Source organism: Budorcas taxicolor, chromosome 22, assembly GCF_023091745.1.
Source record: "Budorcas taxicolor isolate Tak-1 chromosome 22, Takin1.1, whole genome shotgun sequence".
NCBI classification, from domain to species: Eukaryota; Metazoa; Chordata; class Mammalia; order Artiodactyla; family Bovidae; genus Budorcas; species Budorcas taxicolor.
In genome coordinates this window covers 56,467,351-56,493,738 of record NC_068931.1, presented here as the reverse complement: position 1 = coordinate 56,493,738, position 26,388 = coordinate 56,467,351, and the positions used below count along the sequence as shown (strand labels likewise).

Genomic DNA, 26,388 nt, shown 5'->3' with positions numbered 1-26,388 from the left:
TTAGGGTGGTCCCAGCAACATACAGAAGAAACAGAAATAATTTCCACACAAATAATAATCAATCAGAGGACCCTGGTGTCAGACTCGAAGATGGTATTAAAAGAAACAGGAGAATAAGAGTCCAGATCTTGTCTAGAGGGGGGGTGGGGGGACAGAAAGTCTTATTTATAGGCCTCAAGTGGAGAAATAGATTTGTGTTCCTGAGTCTCAGAACAGACTTGATAGAAAAGCCTCCTAGATAAAGAAGGTATTAAATCAGAGCTGGAGGCAGACTGTAGGGAAATGCGTTTTGAGAACATTCAAAAGTTGGAGGCAGAGAAAACCGTCAAGTTACATTTGGGTATTGGCTCTGCCGTCTCTCCTCAGACAAGGAGACAGCCTTGCTAAGATGCTATGTGTCAGGAGAGCTCAAGGATATTTTTTAAATAGGGGAGCTCATCCTCTACAAAAACTCCTTTAACTCTAGACTAGACTTTCAGTTAGCTAGGAAAAACAAACTTCCTACTCGTATAAGGCCATGGTTTTCTGAGTTACACATAAACATATGATCTCTCTCACTGCACACTCAAATACACTGCATCTTCAGAGTGTGTGAGAATAAAACCCATGGCATAAAGGAAGAGGCAAGAAGAATGACAAGAAATTACTGTGAGGAAAAAGCTTAAGGTCTCTACAAGCAAGGGGAGGGGGACTTTGTTAGGGGTGAGAGAGAATAGGGAGACAAATAACCACCGTCACCCTGAGACTGGGGGCCAGGCCCCTCCACACACTGGCAGAAGGTAATGAAAATTCATCACTAGTCAGCCAACATGTGAAGGATGAATGTGCCTTAGCTGGCTTGGGGTGCGACACGGCAAAATGTCTATATATTTAATTTTTATACAAGCCCAATCTATAAAAGTTAGTCCTGCCTAACTTCTAAGAGAATTCAAGAAATTTATACCCCCACAAAACACAGTGATACTTCCTTCCAGCTCTAAAATGTGTTAGCTCTTATAGTCAAGATTCCTTTAGATAGCCTAGGTCCTCTTAATTTCTCTACATATTTCAAAATTAGATTGTAAATTTCTGCAGAAAAGCTTGCTGAGATTATGACTGGTGCTGCATCAAATTCATATATCAATTTGGGGAGCACCGACTCTGCTAATGTTGATTAAATATGACTGGTACAAGGGACTTCCCTGGGGGTCCAGTGGTTAAGACTCCGTGCCTCCAATGCAGGGAGCACAGGTTCAATCCCTGGTCGAGGAATTAAGACCCCACATTCCCAAACAAAATTAATCTTCTTAAAAAAGAGGAAATCAAATAATTTTGTGGCTCTTTCCTGCAAGATTCTTAATTCATTCTATGACTTTTCTAAGAGAATAACACTTTTCTGCTGGAAAACATAAACTTATTCTCTCCTTAAAAATGCAAACGTATCTACTCACCAGCAAGAAGGAAGAAATAATGTGAGGTACATACAATTAGATGCCATAAATACAAAACTGGACACGTACCTAATAATGTATGAACACATTTTTATTCTTGTAAAACTACATGTATTCTGACTTTACTAGGTATATTAACATGTTCTCCATTGAAACAAATTATTCTCAGATCAGAGATAAAATTAATTTTCCTTAAAAGTTTATATAATTTCCTTTAGCAAATACAACAAACACATTCATTCATGACAACTGAAGACTACAAGATTCTAACATGAATTTTTGAATCAGAGAAAAGATACATTACTTTCAGAACTTGTTTTGACCTAAATGTATTTCAATGCATTTAGAATTAGCATATGAAAGAATACTTCAAAAACTATAAATCTGGTTACAGTGTAATAATTAGGCAGCAGAAATTTCTTGAACATCTACTAAGAAAAAAAATCATTATAAGTAAATATGTTCTATAATTCAATCACTGGTATTTATTTAATAACCTGGACCTGTTTTTAGAGACTAATTCATTTACTCAAAACTAAGATAAACAGCTTGTGTCTTCCATGGTACTTGTCAGCTGTAACCAAACCAATTGATGTTCAGTGAATTACCTAAAATTCAACATAATCCTCAGTCATTACGCCACAGACATGTGGGCTTTCAACACATTTTTTTTCCTCTCTTCAATTTTCTTTTTGTATAACAAAGTTTTCTGGATCTATTTGGCTCTATATGTCAGGTGAGTATATGACTTAGATACATCAAAAGGAAGAAAGAACAGGATGAGAAATGTTTAGTTCATTATATGACCAAATGATGTGAACATTCTTAATACAAAGAAATATATATCTCAGTCCAGAAAAAATGTAAATCTCTCAAAACATTTTTTTCCCAGCATCTTAAAAATCCAATAAAATAAAAGTGAAAGTAGAATAGCCACCACAAGTACTTAACGAAATAATGTGAACTGAAGGTCAGTGTGGCTTATGAGGACAGAACAGGCAAACACCTCTGAGAAGGACTGGCTGAGACAACCACGGAATCCGTACCAAGTAAACCTAGTCCCGAGGGACTGATCAGAAGAAAAAGCAGACAAACAAGGCAGGAGCTAACTATTCAGTTTGGCAAGACACAGGAATCTAAGTCTGAATTTTTTGATTAAACGGCAATGTCAATGCAAAGCTGGATGATGGTTTTCCAGCCATCATCATTCCACTGCTCTCTTCGTTGGCAACTTCATCTGCTGCCTGAAGGGGACTGAGTATCAAACTGAGACACCAGGAAAAGTTGTATCAAATCTAACTTAAAATCATATTTAGACACTGGCTATTAAACATAATCTTTTTACTGAAAAGGCTTTAGAGTGAAATAATGAGAGTCCTAGATTCTATCCCTCATCTTGCCACTAACCATGCAGTCTTTGATCACAGCATCTCACTTCTGAGGATTAGCTTTCCCATCAAGAGTATTTATACAATGAATTTTGAATCATCTTTAAGTCAAAAAAAAAAAATCAAATCATAAAGAGCAGGGGTCTGAGAGATAAAAACCAAGTCATCGCTTCTGCCTACCTAAATTTCATATATTTTTCTGTTTCACCTGATTGCACCTATTTCTCAGTTCTAAATAGAAATAAAACTGTACTGCAGTCAACAACAGCAACAAAATAACAGTTGAAACAACAATGAACTTACGCTCAGAAAAACTATATTCAAATCCTGACTCTTCTACGTAGTCTTGAAGAAGTTACCACTCTAGGCTGGTCTCAGCGTCCCCATCTGTAAAAGATGGACAATAATATCCTCCTTTCAAACAGTTGCCAGGGGACACAGACCACACCTTGAAATTTCACTTGAAGAGGTTTTATTCTCAGGTTCTGCAAGCTGCAATCCCCTTGGTGGACCTCTCTTCCCTTAATAGGCAGCGACTTCCCTGGTAGACTCCAGGCTTCCACAGCAAGGGGGGCACAGGTTCAATCCCTGGTCAGGGAACTAAGACCCTGAATGCCATAAATAAGTAAAAATTATTAGTTTTTTTAATTTAAACATAAATAAATAGGTACAGAATAGCTGAGGTGCTTACATTTTCCAAATTCAAAGTTGATAGGAAAGAAAATTAAACTGTTTTGCATTTTTATTAAAATCTGCCATAAAAGGGAAAGAAGACTACAAGGTTTTGTCTAAATGTAACGCCTGGTGCTAGACTCATTTAGGTCCATCACTAACTCTCTCAAAATCACACGACAAACTGATCTCAGAGCTCAGAGGCGCACACAGACCTGATTCCTAAGGAAATAAATGCCCTCCTGTATTCTACAGTGTCTTCATTTATCATGAAATTTCATTTATCAGAAAACTTCATTCTCCAGTCAATCTGGTGAATCTAGACTTTACAAAAACACATTACTTAAAGGTAAGCAGAACTGTAGTATTTATGGATAAAATGTTCTGATGTCTGGGCTCTGACATGCGGAGAGGAAGAGAGGGTAAGAGGTATTGGAAAGGATGGAGATGAAATATGATCATCAGTGTGGTGGGTGAAATGCATCCAGATCTACCTCGAGGACCAAAGGACTTCTTATCCCAGCTGCTAAGACCACGAGGTTGTCTTGGCATTAGTCAGTTGGCTAATGGCTGCCCCCAGCCAAAGGGAGACACCTTGCCTGCAACCCACATCCAATGACGGATCAATGTGGACAGTGAAAGTGAAAGTCAGTCAGTCATGTCCAACTCTTTGCAGTCCATGGAATTCTCCAGGCCAGAATACTGGAGTGGGTAGCTTTTCCCTTCTCCAAGGGATCTTCCCAACCCAGGGATCGAACCCAGGTCTCCCCCACCGCAAGCAGATTCTTTACTGACTAAGCCACCAGGGAAACCCAGGAATACTGGAGTGGGTAGCCTATCCCTTCTCCAGCAGATCTTCCCAACCAAGAATGGACCCGGGGTCTCCTGCATTGCAGCCAGATTCTTTACCAGCTGAACTGTCAGGGAAGCTCAATTTGGAGATAAACTGTAAAGGCCAGTCCCCCTCACATCAGGATAGTTTGGAGGGGTCATTCCATCTTCTTTTTACCTTCCAGGGTCACCTGATATTCTGCTGGGACTCATTACAGCTCAACTCCTCCCTCTGACCAAACCTGCTTCCTTTCCCCAGAATCGGCTCACTAGGAAACTTCAACCATAAAAATAAGTGTTGAAGCTATTTTTAGTACAAGAGTTCTCACCATATTGTTCTTACTATTAATATTTTTACATATTTGAAAATTCCTCTAATTGTTAATGGGTTCATAGAAAGAACTTTAGTGTCCATCAGTCAGGGATTAAACAAATTATTAGAGTCTTACAATGGAACACTGCTGCATGATAAAAGAAATAATCTCCAAAATATATAGTAAGAGGAAAAGGTGCAGTACAGTATATAAAAGACACTCCTGTTTTGGGTTCTAAAAGGGGAGCTATATATATGTATATACACACACACATCTATACATATATACATATACACAAATATTTACAAAAATTCTGTAATGGTACCAATTTAAAAAAAAAATAGTAATGATAACTATACCTCTAAAAAGGAAGAGAAATAAGAGGCTGGACTGAGTGGGAATCCTAATTCTCAAGATAAACCCTACCTTTGGGTATTTCACTGTATTCCAAAAGACAGGTTAATAAATGAATAAACGGCCCACAGACTTCCCTGGTAGTCCAGTGGTTGGGACACAGGCTCGAGCCCTGGTCCGGGAACCAGGGTCCCACAAGCTGTGTGCCGTGTGTGTGCTCAGTCACTCGGTCGTGTCCGACTCTTGCGACCCCACAGACTGTAGCCTGCCAGGCTCCTCTGTCCATGGAATTTTTCAGGCAAAAATACTGGAGTGGGTTGCCATTTCCTTCTCCACCACAAGCCATGTGGTAGAGCCAAAAGAATAAATAAATAAAATAAAACATACGGCCTTGATTCACCAAGTTCTTTAAGATGCACATACACACACAAACGTGAGTTTTCAAAAACATTTAACTATAATAAACATTTGACTTTAGCCTATAACCCATTCCAGGACTAGTTCTTCTCTGTTGTGAGGGACCTATCCCAAAACCCATGGCTCACGACTCCTGCAATCATGTTTTCACAATATTTCCTATACACTGGTGCAGACCACTCACCACTGTGTGTAATTATTTGTTTATAAAGGCACCCATTCCACTAAAAGCTGCGCCCTTCTAGAGTAAAACCAGATCATTCACTTAAGTCCACCATCTTTGTTATTCAATCACTATCAAGCAAATTGCGTTCCACTAGGATATGAGGTGGTTTACCAGCACCCAGAATAGTTACAGACTTTTACTAGTGACTCCCTGGTGGCTCAGTTGGTAAAGAATCTGCCAGCAGTGTAGGAGACCCAGGTTCAGGACAACCCCTACAGAAGGAAATGGCAAACCACTCTAGTATTTTTGCCTGGAAAACTCCATGGACAGAGGAGTCTGGCAGACAACGGTCCATCAGATCACAAGAGTCAGACAGGATTTAGCGACTAAACCACCAGCACTACTGCCCAACTGGGGCTTCCCTGGTGGCTCAGATAGTAAAGTATCTGCCTGCAGTGGGAGACCCAGGTTCGATCCCTGGGTCAGGAAGATGCCCTGGAGAAGGGAATGGCTCCCCACTCCATCTTGCCTGGACAGTTCCATGGGCAGAGGAGTATGTATTTGTTGAATGATATATATTTACTTGTTGAATGAATACATATTTATTGAAGGAACAAACGGATAATCACAATAACTAGCATTTATTATTAAGCTTTCACTGTGTGCCAAGCAAGCTATTTCTGAGGAAGAAATATCTCGTCTTTTTAGATTTAGAAGAAATTTAAATCTAAATCAGCAAAAAATTAAATTAGAAGAAAATTTAAATTAGATTTAAATTCTTCCCGGACTCTTTGAAGGATCTTACTCTCTTAATTTGGAGAAGGAAATGGCAACCCGCTCCAGTATTCTTGCCTGGAAAAACCCCATGGACGGAGGAGCCTGGTAGCTTACGGACCATGGGGTCACCAAGAGTTGGACACGACTGAGCAACTTCACTCCACTTCACTCCCTTAATTGCCCTCTCACTGACTACCATTTTATCTGTCTTTCAATTAAATTAGCCTTTGTCCTTCAAACATGTTCTATCTCACTTCTGTCCAAAATACCTTCACTTGTTACCAGCCCCTGCATGTAAATCTGGTAATCTCTCTCTCCCTCCCTCTCACATTCATTCTTTCTCCTATTTTCTCTTTCTCTCATTGTAATGACAACACTTTGAAACCCCCTGGCCTTTAACACAAGTTTCCATTTCCTTACTACCCACTGCCTCATGTAGTATAGATTGTATCTTCAAATAGACTTAATCTAAGGACACTTAAGATCTCCCGCTACACAGAGGTCAACAGTTTTGATATGTTCTTCCTCCAGGGAATAACTCTCCAGAACTGCAGAGAGAAGCAAGGTCCCAGGAGAGAAGTTTGGAAACTGGATGCTTGGACATCCTTAGACTGTGGATTCCTACTTTCCTAACCGTCTTACTCAGCCCTTACATGATATTTGGTCTGCTATAGCTACTCGCTTGACACAGCTGATCACTTGCTAATCCTTGACTCTCCTCTCTTGGGTTTCCAGTACAGTGTATTCTCCAGTTATCTTCTTCCTATTTCTTCAGCTTTCTCCTGCTTAGCTCTGTAAAGGCCTAACAAACCCCAAGAAAAACTCAAGACAAAGGGGAAAAATCTTTCATCCCTCTTTTTCACTAGATTTGGAGGGTTTGTTTTTTTTCTTTTCCTTTCACTCAACGGTTTGTAGGATCTCAGTTCCTCATCAGGGATTGAACCCAGGCCATGGCAATGAAAGCCTAGAATCCTAATGACGAAGCCACCAGGGAACTCCCAAAGGAATATTTTCAAATTTGACTGTTCTTTTAATAAAAGGCTTAACATGTAATCTACTTTCCCCCTTGTGATTCTCCCCAATTTTTTATTAAAAAAATGTTAAATATACAGAAAGTTCAAAAATAGTATAAAGATCACTAAATAAATATTTACTAATATTAGCAAATAAGCTACTCAAGTTTGACACACTGCACTTGATTGTGATGCCTCCTTGCTCTTTAATTCTAGAACAAGTGTCACTTCATTTTTCATACTGACTTTCATGCTTCATTCTAACTTTAAAAAACAAAACCAACTGCTTGAAGAATGTTCCACATTTCGGATCTAACTGTACTTATGATGTCACTTATCATGCATTCATCTGTCTCCTGCTTTTCCTATAAACTGGAAGTCGGATCTAAAGGCATCAGCAGGCTCAAGGGAAGCGTTCGGGCAAGTGTCCTTCACACTGCGTCACCAACGGGAGGCACGTGACATCACGCTGTCCCATTGTCGGTGATGCCACCGTGACCACTTCACTAAGGCAGTGACTCCCCGCTAGCTCCACCATAACTCTTTTCTCCCTTTAAAACTATGAATAACCTAGGGAGTGACACTCTGGTAAGACCATCCTGTTATGCAAAATCTCATGGGATACTAGTATTCCAGATGACTTCTAAAAGCTACTAGAGTCAAGATTATATAGAAAACTCTGGTATCAGGGCAGTGTTCGTCTCTCTACACTGCTTCGCTAATACTCAAATGCTAGAGCGAGACACACGTCCAGCCCAGGAACACAGGCGTCTTCATAGGAGAGTTAACGCTGCCTCAGTCTGTTTGCTTCCTGTGCCCCAGGCAGGCCCTCTGAGGCCTGCAGACAAAAACAAACTCAAATTCTCTCTCTTGAGAATGGGCACACACACATGAACAAGAGCAGGCAGGCCGCCACCTATCAACAGGGATAATGAAAAGCAGAGACTACAGGCTAAGTAACTGACCGTACTCGCCACCAAGGCAATGACTGAAGAAAAGATTCCTTAAAGGTTTGTTCAAATTCACAGAACATCCCTACATCATTTGTCAAAAAAATGTGTTCAACTCAAATCCACGGTGTGATGAAGGTAGTAGGCATTATGATTATGAATTTTCTTTGTGCTTGTTTTGTGCTTTTGTGGTCAATTCACTGAAGGCTTAGGAAAACCTGAATCAGATGATGAAGACTGTTTATTATAATGCAATGAGACAGCTAGGTTGTAAAATGCACTGAAGGAATCACTGAGCTGCCTCCTCAGAATTAGAGTCAGTGAGGGACTTCACCTTCTCAACACTAAGCTGGTCGCTAAGTTGCCAAGATTATACTTTCTTATTTGAGTGGAAAGAAATCTGCTTCCAGGGAACTTGACACTTCAGGAAGGCTTTGCTAAAGGAAGTTCCAGGATCCTGTTTCAAAAGAACATGTGGAATGAGCAGATGGTAACAGAAGACTCCACTTGTTTCTCATTGCAAAGACGGCCCTGAGCATGTGAGCGCTGGGCTTTGAAGAACTGTAGACTATCTGGTCAAAAATACGTCCCAATTTTAAAAATGATTCATAGACTTCGAGGCCTATGATTCACGTTTTAAATTTCTGCAGCTACTTATGCTCTACCCATCGCCAAACTGCCTGTTTCAAGAGTTACCGATTAGGCAAAAGCAAGCAACACCCACCAAGCCCCTACATCTTGGGGAAAACAGAGCTCATCTGGTAAAACTGACCTCAGCTCCCTCACCTACTCGACTCTCACCACCGTCCCCAGTCATTCCTACTTGTTCCCCTCAGAAAGGAAACTGCCATCAAAACCCTGAGCACTGAAGCTTCTCATGGTGTATAAAGTAAAATAACCCAGAAGAAGAAACAAACGTGCTTCCCCAACCAGAAGATGAACTGCCACAGTATCCTGGGCATCAGTCAGGTCTGCTGAGTACACGTGAAGACTTGCGAGCCACACGGACTAGGGCGGACCCCAGCTCCCCCGCGGACTAACTGCGCATGCTCCGTCGCTCAGTCGCGTCCGCCTCTCTGCGACCCCACGGACCGCAGCCCAGCAGGCTCCTCTGTCCGTGAAATCCTCCGGGCAAGAATACTGGAGTGGGTAGCCATTTCCTTCTCCTCTTACTAACTGCAAACCCTGAGGAAACATCGGAATGTCCTCATTTGTAACATCACCCTCGTGCATATACACAGACAACAACCGCACAGCGTTCCACCTGCCACACAAAGGTTCTTAGAAAGGTCACCCAAACCGCCCCCTTGCTAAGCCCAAGTCAAGTCCTGATCCTCTTTCCTGCCCTACCAGCAGCACTCGAACACTTCACACTTCTCCCTCGAAAGTCTTCTCCGCCTGGCGTCCACGTCTTCACACGCTGCTGCTACCGTTAGTCTCCGAGGCGCTAGTCTCCACTTTCCCTCATTTTCTGACATTTAAACGTGGGAATACTCAGAGCGGAGTCCTTGGACTTCTCTCCTCTGGCAACACGCCCTCCCCGCTTCCCTCAGTGATCTCCCCAAGCCTCACAGTTTTATTTTTAATGTAACTTTATTGATGTACGTATGTACTTTTGGCTGTGCTGGGTCTTCGTGGCTGCACAGACTTCCTTCTCTAGCTGTGGTGAGCAGGGGCTGCTCTCCAGTTGCGGGGAGGGCTTCTCACTGCGGCGCCTTCTCTTGCTACAGTGTGGGCCCCAGGGTGCTCAGGCTTCGGGAGCTGCGGAGCACAGGCTCAGGAGTTGTGGCTCAGGGGCTCAGTTGGTCCACGGCATGTAGGGTCTTCCCAGACCAGGGCTCGAACCCGTGTCTCCTGCATTGGCAGGTGGATTCGTTACCCTTGAGCCACCTGGGAAGCCCCAGCCTCGAGACTTCAAATACCAGCTATGCATTGACAATTCCCAGCGAGGGGCTCTCCTCTGACTGTACACTCACAAACACAGCTTCCCATTCAGCACTTCCATCTGGATGGCTAGTAAGCTTCTCAACTCTGACGGGTTCAAAAGTGAGTCTTTGGTCTTCTTCTCCAAACCTGCCCCTCCCACAGTCTTCCCCAGCTTAGCGGACAGCAAGTCATTCTTTGGAGCTCCTTCACCCACTTCAGATCTCTGCTAAAATGTTCTCTGCTTAGTGAGGCCTTTCCTAACCAGTATAAATTGAAAAACCCACCACCCCAACAGTATTTTACTATACTGCTCCAGAGCCCTTACAATCATTTAACATACCAAATGCTTCACTTACTTATTTCTTGTCTGAATCTGCTGCTGTAGCATAAATTCCATGAAGGTGATTATTTATGTTTCTTTTGTTCTGTACTGTATTCCCAGTGCCTAGAATTTCAGCTACATAGGAGGTACCCAAATATTTACTGAATAAATGAACAAAGTAACGAATGAAGACTCTTGAGAGTCCCTTGTAGGGCAAGGAGATCCAACCAGTCCATCCTAAAGGAAATCAGTCCTGAATAATCACTGGAAGGACTGATGCTGAAGCTGAAACTCCAATACTTTGGCCACCTGATGCAAAGAACTGACTCATTAGAAAAGACCCTGATACTGAGAATGACTGAAGGCAGGAGGAGAAGGGGACGACAGAGGATGAGATGGTTGGATGGCATCACCGACTCAAAGGACATGAGTTTGAGTAAGCTCCAGGAGCTGGTGATGGACAGGGAAGCCTGGCGTGCTGCAGTCTATGGGGCCGCAAAGAGTCGGACATGACTGAGTGACTGAACTGAACTGAATGAATGAAACGTGTGCCTGGCTTTAAAAAAGTTGAACCCATCAACAAATTAAAATACATCTTGATCTTACATGCTTTGGATTTCAGTTTTTTAATCAATGAATTTTTGTACAATGTCAACAATTAATACGAATCCCCTTAATCAAATCCCCATTAGCATACTAATTGTAGTGGCAGCTACAGGTTGCACCTATATTCTAGCCTCTTTCATTTTATCTGGGACACATACACAATAAGACACGTCGTAGGACCTATGCAGCAAATTAACTAACATGGTTTACCACACTCACTAAGGTATTAAACTTAGTAACTTTAAGTAAAGTTTCTTAAACTTAGTAAACTGGTGCTTCATTAGTGTAAGGTTTTCCTCATGAATGGTGATGTTTATTGTTTGTTCATATTTGAAATGTTTAGAAAAAAGAGCCCTTAAGGAAGACAGCCAAATGAAAAACCTGAATGTGAGAACAGAAGGTAACTGGCACATTCTATCAATCTGTTATTACTGACCTATACTACCTACCAACATTCATAAAGAAATATGTATGTGCCAAACACTAGTAAAATGTCTTCAGGGAGCTTGAAGGGTCACAAGTTACAACTGCTAACTGGATGGGAGATAGTGGTTAAACAACCATGTCTTTCCAGCAGTTTTCCATTCTACAAGAGCCTACAGAATAACTTGCAATACTTCAGAAAGTTTCTCCATCCTGAACTGACCAGTGCTCTAACATTTCATTGCTCCAACATTTTTTGATGACTACTAACGCAAGCAACTATCAGGCCAAAGAACCTACAATTTCATTAAACATCACCAACACATTTTGGAAAAGATGGCTAATTTTACTTAAATTAATTACTATTTTATGAATTTAGTGTCTATGTTACTTAATACAAAAGAAATAAACATTTCACTTGGACAGAACTTGCTGAATACAGTCATAGTGTAAGACTTCTTCCAACATTATCTTTTGTGCTCTTATCAGCAAAGCAGTTTCAAGTATCAGATACAGATCCAGGATTCCCAGGTGGCACAGTGGTAAAGAATCCGCTTGCCAATGCAAGAGATGAGAGAGATTCAGGTTCGATCCCTGGGTCGGGAAGATCCCCTGGAGTAGGAAATGGCAAACCACTCCAGTATTCGTGCCTGGAAAATTTCAATGACAGAGGAGCCTGGTGGGCTGCAGTCCATGGGGTCGCAAAAGAGTCAGACACAACTGAGCGCACACAGATCCATACAAAAGCTCTCAGAGGGCTCTGCCCACGATCACAGGCATCCATACATGTAAGGCTGAGGACACTGTGTAAAGTGCAGCAATGAAATGGACAAAATGGGACGAGAATCTATAAACCTCACTGACCCCACACTCTAATCATTGAGCTTATCTGTTCCAACAAACAAAATAGTTTCACAGAAAAATGTAACAGATAAACCGATAATAAAAATGCTACCGAGGACTTCCCTGGTGGTACAGGGGATGAGAATCCTCCTGCCAATGCCCAGGGTACAGATATGATCACTGGTCTGGGGAGATTTCACATACTGTGGAGCAACTAAGCCCCTTCACTGCAACTACTGAGCCTCTGCTTCAGGGCCCGGAGACACAACGAATGAACCACATGCCGCAACTACGGAGGCCCTCAGGCCCCAGCGCCTGCACTCTGCAATGCAAAGCAAGGAAGACCCAGCACAGCCAAAAATTAAAAGAAAAAAAAAATGCTACCTAGTTCCAGGCCTAACTCTACAAGTACCAAAATTATTTCAAGATTTGTACTACGAATTTTGATCTCTGTCAAGTAGAACACACACACAAAGGTAAAATATCAATATATGAAATTCAGTAGCGTTTTCTTCTATCAGCAATAATCTACTTTAAATTAGTATATATTCACAATTTTTTTTAAAACTACAAAACTTTTCTTTCTGCTCGTTCATAAATGGAAGACTATGCCATGCTCTTGGATAAGGTGATCTAACGTTATAGACATCAATTTTCCCCATAATAGACATACATTCAATGCACAGTAAATCAAAATTCTAGGTGTATTGTTTTTTAGAAACTCGATGGCAACCCACTCCAGTATTTTTGCCTAGAGAATCCCAGGGATGGGGGAGCCCGGTAGGCTGCCGTCTATGGGGTCACACAGAGTCGGACACGACTGAAGCAACTTAGCAGCAGCAGCTTCAAAATACATAGAAAAGAATAAAAATGCATAAATAGTCAAGCCAACTTTGAAAATCAAAAAAGAATGGAAAACTTGCCTTATCAGAAATTTAACATCACTAGCCATTTGGGAAATATAAATTAAGATCACAATGAACTATACTGATAATACCAAATGCCGGCTAGGATGCAAAGAAACTCTGTCTCTCCTACATTGCTGGTGGGAACGTATGGAAGCAGTTTGAAAGAGGTCTTGGTGGTGACAGAATAGTTCTGTAGCTTTTATTATTATCTGTTTACTTGCCTCTGCCAGGTCTTAGCTGCAGCATGTTCCCTGATCAGGGATCAAACCTGGGCTCCCTGCATTAGGAGTGTGGAGTCTTAGCTACTGGTCCACCAGGGACGTCTCCAGTTCTGTATCTTGACCGCGGTGGTGGTTACAGGTATCTATCTACACAGGTGATAAAATGGCAAAGCACTACATAAGGCATTGTACCAATGTCAATTTCTTGGTTTTATTATTTTACTAGAGTTGTATAAAATATAATCATGGAAGGAAACTGGGTGGATTTACATGAAATGCAACCAGTGGGGGAAATCAGACCTCTCTGTAGCACTTCTGCAACTTCCTTAATCTATAATTATTTCAACATAAAGCTAAAACAAAATAAATGGAAAGACTTACTTATGTAGGAAAAAAATCATCACACAAAGCCACAGTACTGAAACAGTGTGATATTAGAACAAAAGCAAAGAAATGAGAAAAAGGAACAGAACACAGTGTTGAGAGCTTGTATAAGAGCTTAATACACAGCGAGTGTAGCAGGACTTCTCTATGGGGAAAGGAGAGACTGACACTAGGAAGTCTGACACACTATATGGAAAATAAACTGGATCTCTATCTTGTGACATCCGGATGGATGCGAGACCTAAAAATTTAAAGGAAAACTATAGTTAGTAGTACATAAAACAGGAGAATAACTTTGTGACACAGAGTTGTGGAAAGATTTCTTTAATAAAAAGCACAAAGCATAGGCAAAAAAAAATTTTATTTTATTATGTCAAACTGAAAATTTCTGTTCAATGAAGGACATTATAAAATAAAGTTGGAGACAAATGACAGAATAGGAACAGAAAAAATATTTAAAGGACTAGAATCGAGGAAGTGGGCTCCCCAGGTGGCTCAGTGGTAAAGAATTCACCTGCCAACGCAGGGAAACACAGGTTTGATCCCTGGTCCGGGAAGACGCCCTGGAGAAGGAAATGGCAACCCACTCCAAGATTCTCGTCTGGGAAATCCCACGCCCAGAGAGGTCTGCTGGGCACATCGCAAAAGAGCAGGACACAATTTAGCAACTGAAACAACAAACAACAATCTAGGAAACACAAGGAGCTTCTGAAGATCAACAAGGAAAAGTGTGAAACCTCAGAATGAAAATGGGTAAAGCATATGCCAAATACATAGGCAGTGGGAGTCTGCTGTGTGGCTCAGGGAACCCAAACAGGGACCCTGGAACAACCTAGAGGCATAGGATGCGAAGGGAGATGGGAGGGAGGCTCAGGAAAGGCGGGACATAGGTATACCTCAGGCTGACTCATGCTGTTGAATGGCAGAAACCAACAAAATTCCGTAAAGCAATTATTCTTCAATTAAAGAATAAATAATTTTTTTAAAAACCGGTAAAGGAATGAATAATTTTACAAAAGGAAAAACCCCAAAAGATAAAATGCTCATAAACAGAGACTCAAACTCATGAGTAATAGTGAAAAGCAATTCAAAATGAGATTCACTTTGTACCCAGAGGTCTGCCGGATAACACTGAGCATCAGTAGGGATACAAGGATACAGAAACTCTCCTGAACTGCCTGCAGGAAGATAGGCCACTGCAGCTAGCTCTGGGGACACAATCTGGCAAACCTTCAATAAAATACACAAACACCCTATGATCCAGAAGTCGTACTGCTAGACAGATATCTCAAAGAAAGCATCACAGAGGTCTAAAAGGTACGTTTATCACAGTATTGCCTGAAGTGGCAGGAAAATGAAACCTAGATGGGCGTCCACAAAGAGAGGAGTCCACGTATTAACTATCAGTTCAGTTCAGTCACTCAGTCGTGTCTGACTCTTTGCGACCCCATGAATCGCAGCACGCCAGGCCTCCCTGTCCATCACCAGCTCCCGGAGTTCACTCAAACTCACATCCATCGAGTCTGTGATGCCATCCAGCCATCTCATCCTCTGTCGTCCCCTTCTCTTCCTGCCCCCAATCCCTCCCAGCATCAGAGTCTTTTCCAATGAGTCAACTCTTCGCATGAGGTGGCCAAAGTACTGGAGTTTCAGCTTTAGCCTCATTCCTTCCAAGAAATCCCAGGGCTGATCTCCTTCAGAATGGACTGGCTGGATCTCCTTGCAGTCCAAGGGACTCTCAAGAGTCTTCTCCAACACTGCAGTTCAAAAGCATCAATTCTTCGGTGCTCAGCCTTCTTCACAGTCCAACTCTCACATCCATACATGACCACTGGAAAAATCATAGCCTTGACTAGACGGACGTTTGTTGGCAAAGTAATGTCTCTGCTTTTCAATATGCTATCTAGGTGGTCATAACTTTTCTTCCAAGGAGTAAGCATCTTTTGATTTCATGGCTGCAGTCACCATCTGCAGTAATTCTGGAGCCCAAAAAAATAAAGTCTGACACTGTTTCCACTGTTTCCCCATCTGTTTCCCATGAAGTGATAGGACCAGATGCCATGATCTTCGTTTTCTGAATGTTGAGCTTTAAGCCAACTTTTTCACTCTCCTCTTTCACTTTCCTCAAGAGGCTTTTTAGTTCCTCTTCACTTTCTGCCATAAGGGTGGTTTCATCTGCATATCTGAGGTTATTGATATTTCTCCCAACAATAAACTGGAGTGGGCTGCCATTTCCTTCTCCAGGGGATCTTCCCGACCCAGGGATTGAACCCAGGTCACCTGCATTGCAGTCAGATGCTTTAACCTCTGAGCCACCAGGGAAGCCCTAGTATTAACTGTAGGAGATGCAAATTCTGAAATAGTCTGCAGCAACTAGAAGCAATAGATGGCAACATAAATAGATCCTTATTTAGTAGATAGTGGGGCTTCCTGGTGGCTCAATGGTAAAAGAATCTGCCTGCCAATGCAGGAGACATTGGTTCCATCCCTGATTCAGGAAGATCCCATATGCTGCAGAGCAACTAAATCCCTGCAACACAACTACTAAGCTTGTGCTCTGGATCCCACACGCTCCAACTACTGAGACCCACAAGCCCTGGACCCACGCTCTGCAACTACAGAAGCCACCGCAGAGGCCCGAGCACTGAAACTAGAGTAGCACTTCCCCCTACCCTGCCCCCCCACAACTAAGGAGAAGCCTGGGACTTCCCTGGTGGTCCAGCGGTTAAAACTCCGTGCTTCCAATGCAGGGGGCCTGGGTTCCGTTCCTGGTCAGGGAACTAGATCCCACATACTGAAACTAAAAGATCTTGCTCCCGGCAAGGAAGATCCCACTAGCCGCAACTAAGACTCCAGCACAGCCAAATAAAGAAATAAAAATAAATATTTTTTTTGAAAAAAGAAAAGCCCACCTGCGGAAACCAAGACTTAGCACAGCCAAAAATAAACGAATAAATAATATTAAAAATAGTAGAGAGCAGGAACAGAAAAAAATTTAATGAGATCATGCACAATATCATCTCTATAAACTTAAAATGTGGGTGCTCAAAACAACATACACTGAAGAACACATACCAACAGAAGGATGCATATCATACATTCTGCAACGGCTGCCTGTGGGCTGGTGGGCAACGGAAGGGGGTGGAAACTGGAAGTAAATGACAAAGAATGGGGGGAAAAAACAAACCAGGAGATATGTAGAACATCCCAGTGATGATCGCTGAATTGAAAACAATTAACCCAACTCTCTGCATTTGAGATCCAAAACAAACCCTAGGACCGACCTCGCATAGAGGACACCACCAAGGCTAAATGTCAGCCCACCTTCTGGTGACAAGGGCGCAACACCCCGCTCGCTACCTGCAGAGTCTGCCGTGCTCGTCTGCTGCAGATAAACCAGCCACCTCACTTCCTCTGTTTCAAAACAGAGCTTCTATCTGTTAAAGGAAATCGTAAGATCACACGCTGTCCTTGAGCCAGGCCATGTTCCTACTTCTTGCTTCAGAATGTCTGGAGGTAGGGGCTACCTCAGATGTTCAATAACTCACTGAGAACCACCCTAATCAGTGATCTGAGACCTACAGAATTCAGTCTCAGCTGAGCTGCCTGCGGGGTGAGTACCCAGGCTGGCCACTAGGGCAGAGGCAGCCGTGACAGCCACTAGAAGGGGTGGTCCTCTCCCCACTTGACTGAAGAGACTGCGGGAACGTTAGAGAGCTGTCGGGCAGTTAATATTCTCGTGCCGGAATATGAGTCTTGGTCCCAGGATCTGTGCCTTTTCCCACTTTGCTATACTGTCTAAAATGGCTCTGAGGTAGAATCCAAGTATAAATAAAGGTTGGTATTCCCTTCTATTAAAAAAGAAAAGAAAAGGGTGGGGTGGGGAGGGGGGCTTTCCTAGTGGTGCAGTGGTTAAGAATCCACTTTGCAATGCAGAGGACACGGGTTCCATCCCAGGTTCGGGAAGACTCCATATGCCTCCGAGCAACTAGACCTATGTGCCACCACAACTCATCCCGCGAGGGACAACTTCTGAAGCCCTCGTGCCCTAGAGCCTTTGCTCCACAGCAGGAGAAGCTCCTGCGGTGAGAAGCCCGCGCACTGCAACTAGAGAATAAGCCCCGTGCGCTGCAACTAGAGAATAAGCCCCGTGCGCTGCAACTAGAGAAAGTTTGCACCGTAAGCAAGACCCAGCACAACCAAAACCAAGTTATACAAACAAAATTAAAGAAAAAATGCATGTGTGGAATCTAACATATGACACAAATGAACTTATCCTTGCAACAGACTCACAGACACAGAGAACAGGCTTGTGACTGCCAAGGGGAAGGGTGGGTGCAGGGGGCAAGGATTGGGAGTTTGAGGTTAGCAAATGCAGACTAGTATATATTTGTATCACTGAATCACCGTGCCGTACACCTACACCAGGAACTAACACAACATTGTAAATCAACTATGTTTCAATAAAATACTTTTAAAAAAAAAGGAAAATTAACCAGGCATTTAATACGTGTTTATACTGTTCTGTTTGCCCAATTTGAAATAACTAAGATGTTATTTTGGATGAAATCAAGGTAAGCTTTGATTCTTCGTAATACCAAAGGCATTTCAACACTATTTTCACTTTTAAGTGGTCCTCCACCTCCATACTGTCACAAATTGCTTATAAAGAAACAGTGTGTATATTTCAAAACTCAATTTCTCTCATATAACAGGCGATCTTGACATCCTGCCTGTAAAGCCCTAAATGATAAACATATCAAAGAGTCACAGCTTGCTTTTTTTGGCTCATGTCAAATGCTACTGTGAAAGCAAACTGTAGCTCTCACTGAACCCTAAAATCAGATGCATCAACTCCAACGCTTCCTGTGATGCAGCTGTCATAATTACAAATTCTAGGACATGAGAAACTGACATAGCAAGTGAATCAAAGCACAAAACGGCAGCTTTTGAATCCAAGGTATGGCTAACTCCAAGCACAGAGCTTCAGAACGCTGGGACCAACCAAGTAAGTGGGTGCAGGGGGCAGGTATCCGCTTAGATCAAGTCCTAGGGTAGGGAGACGAGAGCGGGCAGGTGTACTAACAGATGTCTCAGCACCCTAGGCAAGGGCAAACCAAAGAGCATCGGGAAGGGCTGTGTGGACCCCCAAAGCAAACACATTTCCCAAAAGCCCTGTCAAGAACCACCCACCCGTCAACGTCAAGCATCTCGCTCGGTTTAGATTGCCATTGGGGGTGGAGGGGCAAGGTGGTCCCACCCCAAGAGGAGAGCCAGCGTCGGCAGGAGCGCTGTCACTCACTAGGCCGGGGGGCCCCGACGACCTCCGGCAGGACCCACGCTCCGGGCACTGGCGCCGAGCTGCGGGCCCGAACCTGCGGGCGCCGGCACGGATCAGAGCTTCCAGCGGCGGCGATCGGACGGCGGCCACCGCCGCCAGAGGGAGCGGGGCGGGGACCCCCCCGAGCCCCGGCCCCTGAGCCCCACGGCGGGGGCGCAGCCGCGCTGGGACACCCCCCCGGGAAAGCCCGAGAGCTCCCTCACCTGTCACAGCCTCATCATGTGCCTGGCTATTTCCCGTCCCTCCGGCCAAGAGGACCAGGCGGGGACGTGTCCGGGCGGGACGCCGGGTGGGCAAACCCGGGCGCGGAAACTTCGGACTGGAACCCCAGCCCAGCCTCCGCCTCGCTAGCGCGGCTGCGAGGCACCCGTTGCCGCCTCCACCGCCGCTGCCGCCGCCGCTGCAGCAAATCAGCTGACACCCGCCAACTGCCGTGACGTCCCCTGCAACTGTCGCAAAAAAACGAGGGGGCGGGAAAGGCTCGTCTCCACACACGCTCGGCCTAAGCCGGCACCGGAGAGGCTGGCTGCGTTACCATGGAGACCGTCCGGAGGCCGCCATGTCGGCTGAGGGCAGGGAGTGCGCGGCCCGCATTTTGGCTAAGGGAAAGCCTCTCTAGGCGCTCTTCTCGCCTCGGATTCCCGCTTTACACCGCCCGCCTGGAAGGACAAAGATGGAAGGATGGAGAAGATGGCAGGTCTAGGTGCTTGCGCTCTGTGACCGAGATGCTGCACGTTTACTCTTCTGCCCACCGACCCCCCTCCCCGCCCCGAGACTCGGTCCAGACTCCTGGAAGGTGTTAGCTCTGGAACTTGGGTACTGTTTACCTCTGACCCCGATCTAGGCTGCTGGGCCCTTGACACAGAGGGCCAGAGGAGGAACCCGGCTGCTTGACTAGCGGAAGTCTGACCTTGTGCAACGACATTCCTGCCCAGGAGAGGGAAGGCACGAACACCCGTGTGGGCGGCAGTGTGGGACGCAAGAGCTGCTTTCGGAAGGCAGTGGATTCGGATCCTAGCTCCTCTGCGCACTGTCGGTGTCAACCTGGGGCGTCTTGCTTTTTCCTCTTTATTCTCCTCAACGTCCCCACATAGAAAGTAGACATAACGGCCTCAGGGATGTCTGGGAGGTTAAACGAGTTCAGTAGATGTTCATTACTTACCATGCTCCCTTATTTTCCTCCCAAATATTTGTTGAATGAATGAATGGGTAGCCAAGGAAAAAAACCGGTGCCATGCTTGTGGCCAACAGTCAGTTGTGTTAAAAAAAATACACAGTATATTCGCTAGCTTTGTTTTTCCTTTGTAATCTCACTAACGGGTTTATAAGGACAAGGAAGAATTCTGTTGCAGCCTCTACAGCTGACCTGGGGAGATTGTTAAAATGAAGTTTCTGATTCAGTAGGTCTGGAGATTCTCCCCTTCTAACAAGCTCCCAGGTAATGCCCATTCCTGCTGGTCTTCGGATCACACCTGGATTAGCAGAGCACTACTGGATGGACCCTGAAGTGGCCAGTGAGGGAATCAGAGCAGAGAAACAACAGCTTCAGACTGGATCGTTTCTGTGTGAATTCTCCCCGCCCCCCCGCCGCGCCCGAAAAGAGCTAAGTGTTGGTTTGGTCAAAAGGCTTCCTGTCAACAATTCACTATTCCTGGACTCAGAGTGTTAAAGTTGTGAGAGAAGTTTCATCCAGGGAGGTTACTGAGGACCGAATGAAACGAGAGCCCAGGAAATAGCCTCTTAGCCACTCTGCAGGAAGAGCCTCTAGGAAGCTGGTGAGGAGCTAGTATATAAAAACTAAATTGGGGGCATTCCCTGGCAGTCCAGTGATTAGGACTTGGCACCTTCATTGTTGGGGTCCAGGTTCAACCCCTCATCAGGGAACCAAGTTCCCACAAGTCTAAAGATCCCACAGCCGTGCAGCACAGCTAGTGGCAAAAGAAACTTGACTGAGAAATACATAGGCCAAACATACATCTTGGTTAAAGATTACTGCTAATCACACACACACACACACACACACACACACACACACACACACACACACACACACACCCCTCAAGCTAATGATATTAATGCTTTTCTCCAGGCAAGAATGCTGGAGTGGGTTGCCATGCCCTCCTCCAGGGGATTTTCCAACCCAGAGATCGAACTCAGGTCTCCCGCATTGCAAGCAGATTCTTTACCACCTGAGCCACCAGGAAAGCCCTTTCTCTGTGTGGGAAGATGTAAAAATTATCTGGCACTGAAATTCTTCCTTGGCTATGTAGATTTATTATTTAGGAGCCAAAACACATAATTCCCCCTCCTATTTTTCTCCACCCTAAATTCCCGTCAGGGCAGTGGGTTGCAACCTAACCCTTAGTATAACTGGAGGATGAGCAAGTCTCTTCTTTCTGTTTACATCTTCTCTCCTTTGGGTCATAAATTTGACCATTTTGGGAGGCATTTTATGATCAGTTTGTCCCACAGTGCTAGGAATGCTCATTCCTGGGTCAGGCAAGGATTTTGTTGAAAGGCCATTCAAATGCTGTATCTGGTTTGTTGTTTAATTGCTAGCGACCCCATGGACTACAGTCCACCCAGCCCCTCTGTCCATGGGATTTCCCAGGCAAGAATTAAAGAGTGGGTTTCCATTTCCTTCTCCAAGGGATCTTCCCAACCCCAGAATTGAACCCAGGTCTCCTGCATTGCAGGGGGTTCCTTTACCACCGATCCATCTGGGAAGCCCTATATCTGAATTAGGTCCTGTTAATAACCTAAACTTCTCTGGATTATGTGTTTACTTGTCTATTATGATCCAGGAATTGCTTCTCTCCTGTTGCTTTTTCCTATATCTAGAATTGTACTATTATAAGTAATTTTGTATAGAGCTATATATGTGATCAATTGCCTCAAGACAATTATCCATCATTAGTTTTGTTATACATCAAGTAATATAAAGAACAATATTCTTATAAAAGGCATATTTAGCATGGATATGCTGTGCTAAGTCACTTCACTCGTGTCCAGCTCTTTGCGATGCTATGCACTGTAGCCCACCAGGCTCCTCTGTCCATGGGATTCTCCAGGCAACAATACTGAAGTGGGCTACTATGCTCTCTTCCAGGGGGTCTTCCCAATCCAGAGATCACACCTGCCTCTCTTACATCAGGGGGCAGACTCTTCACCACTAGCGGCATCTGGGAAGCCCATAAGTAATATAGCTAATAGCATTAATAAAGGCACAGTATAGCATCAAGAGACATAAAACATGAACAGTCTGAAAACAACAAAGAGAAAAATTCACAATGCTGTTAGTGTAACTAGTTGTAACCAGGATCATGATAAGCCAACGAGTCCAGAGGGGAGCCTGCTGTAGAAGGCAAACTCTGGAGAGATTCAGTAGAGGGGAAAAAAGTAAATGTCTTATCTTCATCTCCAAAGGTACACTTTAACAACTTGCTGCTTGTTGTAGTTACCGTTAAAGGAAAGGTTTACTCTTCTTTGGAAAACAAATAGTCAAAGCCATGAATATTTAAGAGAAAAAGTCATAAAATTATAAATTTTATTTATCAGGTCATCCAGCCCCATGCAATTAATTCTTGTTGATTTAGATTGTTTTGTTAGTAGTTTTACAAAGCCATGGGGTTTTCCACTTGAGTTTTGGTATTTCTTACTCAGTTCAGTAGTATGATCTCAAAGTTACCAGAAACCAGGCTTCCCTGGTGGCTGGCTCAGTGGTGAAGAATCCATCTGCCAACACAGGAGACATGGGTGTGATCCCAGATCTGGTCCACGCCACGGAGCAATTAAGCCCATGCACCACAATACTGAGTCTGTGCTCTGGTGCCTGGGAGCTGCGACTACTGAAGCCCACATGCACTACAGCCTGTTCTTCCCAAGAAGAGAAGCCGCCGCAGTGCGAAGCCCGTGTCCCCATGAAGAGCAGCCCCCACTTGCCGCAGCCAGAGGAAAGCCCGAGCAGCAATGAGGGCTCAGCACAGCCAAAAAAAAAAAAGAAAGTTACCAGAAGCCTATATTGTCAAAAAGTCCTTTCTATGAATCTTTCTGAAGATCCTCAGTTTTGTAAAAGCATCAGAGCAAACTAGTAACTGTCTATATAAACGACAAAAGACTGAAAACGGGATGGTTAAAGACCTAATTACAACTGACAAGGGAATTTGGTTATGTCTGTGACACATAGTATATTAAGACAAGAATTAGATTTATGATTGATAATATACTAGGATATATCCAAATTTTAGTAATTTTGTATTAGTAACATATACCCACATGATAAAACCTAAGAAGCTTTATCATCAGTGACAATGTTTCCCATGTAGTTTAACATACTACATAAGCCTCATTAGTTTAGTATCTCTCTTTGAGATGTTTCAGAAGCCCTCTGAAGCATCCCAAAGTTTGCTAGAGATCAAAAGAAATTCATTTAGGGCACTTCCCTGGTGGTCCAGTGGCTGGAGGCCCGAGTTCAATCCCTGGTCGGGGAACTGGATTCCATACGCCGCAACTAGGAGTTCTCATGCCACAACTCAAGATTCTGAGTGCCGACTGAAAATGTACACGCAACCTGAAAGTTGAGAGGTCAGTTTTATTCTGTGGAAATTTTTAGAACTAAAGTCTGGGAGGCAGAATCTCAAGTAGCCCTGAGAGCACTGCTCCGAGGAGGTGAAGAGAGGACCGGGTTACACAGAGGCTTTGCAACAAAGGGCAGGGAGTCTGAACATCGAGAAGTTCTTGCTCTGTTGAGCCTGCGTGCTGCAGCCTCTGAAGCCCACACACCCTAGAGCCCAGCTCTGTAGTGAGAAGCCCGTGCTCACCACAGCTAGACAAAGCATGCCCCAAGCAACAAAGACCCAGCACAACCAAAAATAAATAAGTAAATAAATTTTTTTTGAAAGATGATTGTTAATTAAAGAAAACCATCTATCTCAAATCAAGCAATTCAGCACTTTTTTGTGTATGGAAAGATGCAAAAGTCTAGGCTTACTGAAATCATTTCTTTGATTGCACCTCGGGTCTCTGGGGCCAGGATCCTGCGTTTTTCCCATTCTGGGCTTCCTTTCCTCAAGGCTCACCATAGGGAGTGGCTGTAGTTGATGGCTGCTAGATCACAGGTGTTCTTCTCCTTGCTGAGTTCTCTAAGGGCTCACCAGCTCACAGTGGAGGGCTGCAGTCGCTGATGACGGTGACATCCTTGTTTACAGATGTGGCAGGAAATATTCCATTTCTCGTGCAACTGGGACCTGGCACAGCCCAGTAAATAGATGGATGAAAGTGTGTATTTTTTAAAAATTACATTTAGAACTTGATTGGGGAAGCTTGTCAAAGATATCAAAAAGGTTTTAAAACACTTGGTCAGGTGGAATCATAGGTCACTGTGAAACAATACTTACTCAGTTAACCAGAGTGACAATAGAAGATTTTAAAGGCAAAATACAGAAAGTTACATGTATGTGTGCCCACGCTCAGTTGTGCCTGACTCTTGCGACCCAGTGAACTGTAGCCCACCAGGCTCCTCTGTCCATGGGACTCCCCACGCAAGAATACTGGAGTGGGTTGCCATTTCCTTTTCCAGGGTATTGTCCCAACCCAGGGATTGAACCCATGTCTCCTGCATTGGCAGGCGGATTCTTTATCACTGAGCCACCAGGGAAGCCCTTACAGAAAGTTAACAGACCACTTAAAAGGAAAGAAAATTTTTTCTGTTATCAAAAAGCAGATCAATATGTCAAAAAAATTTCCTCTTAGCAAAGAAAGAAAATAAATTTCTAGTTTTGCACCACCTTATCTTTAATATTAAAATTTATTTTCATAATTAAATTTATTCTACTCTTGGATAATCCTGACCCCACATAGAATTCCTTTATAAAGATTCCTTTTTTTCTCACAAATCTTTTATATCCTTATTTGTCTGTCCCTTTCCTCCCCATTTAGAAATAATCAGATTTAAGACAAAAATCACTTTCTTTTCCTTTAATGAAATGCATTTCCAGTCTTTATATTTTTCCTTTCCTCTGAAGATGTTTTCCTTATTTAATTAAATTGATTACACATAATAGAGTTCTTAAGCTTTAAAAACCTTCCTTTGTAGTGAAAATTAAGAAGTAAGCAGTTATGAATTCTTTTCACATTGCTGCTGCTGCTGCTGCTAAGTCGCTTCAGTCATGTCAGACTCTGTGCGACCCCACAGACGGCAGCCCACCAGGCTCCCCCATCCCTGGGATTCTCTAGGCAAGAATACTGGAGTGGGTTGCCATTTCCTTCTCCAGTGGGTTGCCATTTCCTTGCTAATGCATGAAAAGTCAATTAGCACTCTATAAATCGGCAAACTTACTATTTGTGATTTCTAAAAATGTTTTATAGAAAATTTATGAATGCATCCCCATAATAGTCCTGAATATCTTTAGTTTCTCTGTAAAAGGAAGCCTATGTTCAGTAATTAATATTTCAGTATCTTTTTTACTTGACAATCATCTATATATTCAATAAATTTCTATCATTTAACTTAACTTAGCAAAACTTTAAAGTTTCAAGTTGCTCAGTTACCATTTTTAAGCAGACATACAGTTGACTGAAGAAAAAAGCAATCTAAAAGTTTTCAGTTAAATTTTATTTGGGGATCTTATTGAAGACTATAACCCAGGGGAAAACCTCTCCAATAGCTGAGAAACTGCTCCAAAGAAGTAAGGGAGGCGCCAGGATATATAAGAGATTTTGCTTGGCGGGGAAAAAGAACGGTAGTCAAACATCCCAAAATGACTGCTAATCACACAGACAGGCACCTGGAGTTCATGGTTCTAGTCTTGTCTATCTATAGGAAGTTGCGGGAAACTGGACTCACTGAAATTATCCCCCAGATATGCATCTTAACTACTGAGGGCCAGTATCCAAAGCAAATAATGCTTCTTGTTTTCCTCTATCCTGAGTTCCCCTCAAGGTGCACCATTTGGGGTGGGGGATATGAGGGGTTACAGGGGCTGATTTGACCCTTGTTAACTGCAATGGCAGGCAACATAACTTACTAGAACGGCAGGCAACATTCCCTGTGCACACCACCATAAAACAGGAAGAGTTCCCCTAAAAGCTCTTACCTCATTTA

General features: G+C 43.5%; 1 protein-coding gene across 4 annotated transcripts in view; it reads right to left on the bottom strand.

The window, feature by feature from the left end:
• Positions 1-19,585, bottom strand: part of WDR7 (WD repeat domain 7) — a 352,665-nt gene extending 333,080 nt beyond the window's left edge. For all 4 annotated transcript variants that reach the window (XM_052660291.1, XM_052660292.1, XM_052660293.1 and 1 more), the window contains exon 1: positions 19,490-19,585. The gene's annotated coding sequence lies outside the window, so the exon portion shown is untranslated. The remainder of the gene's footprint in view (positions 1-19,489) is intronic.
• Positions 19,586-26,388: the final 6,803 nt, after the last annotated feature.